Source organism: Montipora foliosa, chromosome 3 (assembly GCF_036669935.1).
Source record: "Montipora foliosa isolate CH-2021 chromosome 3, ASM3666993v2, whole genome shotgun sequence".
NCBI classification, from domain to species: domain Eukaryota; kingdom Metazoa; phylum Cnidaria; class Anthozoa; order Scleractinia; family Acroporidae; genus Montipora; species Montipora foliosa.
In genome coordinates, this window is record NC_090871.1 from 22,859,432 (window position 1) to 22,863,085 (window position 3,654).

A 3,654-nucleotide genomic window follows, 5' to 3' on the forward strand; every position below is an offset into this window, starting at 1 on the left:
AAATTTGTCGACCATAGAATGTAGTCTATCTTACCTGTAACTGTAACTGTATGCACAACTCTAGCTTCACTAGCTATTGAGCACTCTGCGAGGGCTTATTGGCAACTCACATTTAGTATTCAGTATATATATATATATATATATATATACAGAATATAAAGGTTTACACCAACAACGTCGCCATTGTAATTGGCCTTATATAGTTATATATATATATATATAACTGCAGACAGTACCGTTTCGGCCTTCTGGGCCTCATCAGTGCAGTGCTGATGTCTAGGATGGAGGTTAAGCTATAAAGCCACCCCAGATGTCCCACCGCATCCAAGCCATGCCAGAGTGCGCAAACTAGCGAGCTAGTGAGCATGCGATATATAGCTTGAATATCTGTAATGGTTGACCAAACGATAAACTCCCAACAGAAGGATCCAAAAGGATGCACGTTGCCTCCTCAGTTAGTATTTAAAGTTGCATATAAACTGGAGAGGAAGACAAAACTTCTCGAAGGTCCAGGAAATTTAATAAAGACGTTTCGGCCCTTCGGCCTTCGTTAGTTAAAAATTTTTTAAAATAGAGTACAAGTTAAAAATCTAAGGATAAAATGGCCTAATTATTACAGCAGTGGAGACTATATAGTCTCTGAAAGACTAACAATGGCTATTGTAATGGAATACAATTAAGTAGTAAATTGTATGGTACAATACAAGCCAAAACTAAAGCTTGATCACTAAAACAAAAGTAATGATGTAATAATAAAATCTAGAGTTATGCAAGTGATTCAATCTATTTATGTAATACCGACTACAAATTAGATGGGACTATAATGGAAACAAAAACGCTTTTTATGGAACATTGAAATTGATCCGTTTTTTTGAACGGAATTCACAGGGCTTATTGAGGCCAAAAGGCTGCAGTGTGCGCAATTGTGCCGCCCAATAACCCTCCCGCTTTAATAAAGTGTTATCTAAATCTCCATCAGTGTTCATTATCTTCTCAATGACAATGAAACTGAAGTCCGAAAGGTTGTGAGGAAATTTATTGAAATGAATGGCAAGCTCGCACGATTTTTTGTTTCTTTTCATGTCAGATTTGTGGTTTCTGAACCTGACTTTGAATGCATTGGAAGTCGAACCAACATTCTGCACTTTGCATTTGTTGCAGGAAGCTAAGTAAATAATTCCAGTCGAATTGCATCCAAGGTTTTGTTTGATTTGATACGACCGGCCAGTTGCAAAACTTGAAAATTCACCAGCTTCCAACAAATAATTACAACAGAGATCACATCTTTGTTGCATTTAAAACATCCGCAATTTTCAGCCTCGTCATGGTTTCGACTTCTTAATGAACACTGATGGAGATTTAGATAACACTTTATTAAAGCGGGAGGGTTATTGGGCGGCGCAATTGCGCACACTGCAGCCTTTTGGCCTCAATAAGCGCTGTGAATTCCGTTCAAAAAAACGGATCAATTTCAATGTTCCATAAAAAGCGTTTTTGTTTCCATAGTCCCATCTAATTTGTAGTCGGTATTACATAAATAGCTTGAATCACTTGCATAACTCTAGATTTTATTATTACGTCATTACTTTTGTTTTAGTGATCAAGCTTTAGTTTTGGCTTGTATTGTACCATACAATTTACTACTTAATTGTATTCCATTACAATAGCCATTGTTAGTCTTTCAGAGACTATATAGTCTCCACTGCTGTAATAATTAGGCCATTTTATCCTTAGATTTTTAACTTGTACTCTATTTGAAAAAATTTTTAACTGACGAAGGCCGAAGGGCCGAAACGTTTTTATTAAATTTCCTGGACCTTCGAGAAGTTTGTCTTCCTCTCCAGTCTATATGCAACTTTATATATATATATATATATATATATATATATATATATACACCCGTTTTCAAAAACGTTGCAATTTCAAGTATATATGATATATATATATGTCTTTTGTTTTCTCATCAGAAAGGTGAGACACGAACCATATGTATTTCACGCTGAAGGAACAATGCGTTTTTCTTCTAACAAAGATAATATTAAAAAATTGACGAGACAAATTCAAAAGAAAAGCAACTTGTATTTCCTGTATGGAAGCAGTCCTTCTCAATGCAGCTCCATATAGCTTGGATCTTTGCTGGCGTATCATAGAGCTGCACTTTGTAGAGAACATAGCGTAGGTCCATAGCGCGCCATTAAAGGATACCAATCTCTCAAAAATAGGAAAGCCAGACGGCACCTTGTTAATAAGAGCACAGCTTCTTGTGCTATTGGAATACGTATTAAACGATCCCACAAGCTATTTGAGGGGAATGGAACAGTATTTAATTGATTCAACCGGGAGCTCTTTAATCCTAATTTTTTTAAAGGTTCGTTAATTTATTGTTGGAGTCGTTCATCACGCGAACTAATATTTTACGGGTAGCCATCACAAAGAGGTGTGGTCTGTAAACCTGCCAACAAAACAACCTCCGACCCATCCAAAATGTTTGACTCATTTAAGTCGTTTAAGCCCATGTACACGGGGTTCATGCCAGCAAAGCCGAAATCGAGAAGAATTAAAAGCAAAACAATGAGTAAAGTGCTACTCATGCTTCCTCGCTATTGCATCAGGAGGCTGACAATAACTCGTGGCTTTGTCGAGATGACAAGAAATCGCAAACAATAAGTGTTTTGGGGTAGGCTTTCATATACTGGACTAAAATGGCGGAGGACAAAAGAATTATTGTTATTCCGATTAGGGCTTGCTAATTAGGTATTATTATGTTCACGGTGTTCTTTTGTTTCATGGACATTATTTATTTCGGATCCGGTATATGAAAGACCAGAACAAAGTGAATTGCGAAGACAATATTCCCAACAAACATTTATCCAATTATAAATTCGTTAGACACCTTTCAAAACTGAAAGATCGAGCCATAAGTAATGAAATATAGGACGTTTTCAACCAACCTCTACAGACACCAATAGCAAAATATAGAAAAGTACGATTTCTGGTGGACGAGCAAAAGAAGCTAATGAGAGATCTTTTGTTTTCATCCATCAACGTGGCGGCGATGACGTCATGTGAAAACTTCCTACAACTTCACTTCCTCCAAAAGTAATTTACGTTCTACTTTTTGAATTTTTTTTTTTTTTTTTTGGGCTTTTGAGATGAGATATGTGGCGAAACTGCTCCGTTCTTCAAGGTAATTCGTAAAAGAGCTGACTAGTAATCTCCATCTTCATAACCCGAGCAGTTCTTTCAGTTAGGAAAAAATAATAACACTGAGTTTCCCGCGCACAGATATTAAGACACTGCCTTTCTCACATACCTTATTCTTCTCAATTATTAAAAAAAAAAACGAGAAGAAAAGATATGGTGGATGCTAGAAAGAGGTAAACTGGTGAAATTCAAACAAAGCTTACAAAAGGTTTGACAGCAGCTATTGTTCTTTCCTTTTGTAAAAATGGCCCCCTATTGTTTTTTTCTGTCAACACCTTTCTGATGAGAAAACAAAAGGCATATATATATCATATATACTTTGAAATTGCAACGTTTTTGAAAACGGGTGTATATATATATATATATATATATATATAGCAGGTAGAATGAAAAATGCTGCGTCGCCAATGAAGAATGCCACTTGCGAGCAGGATCCAAAGAAGGATATAC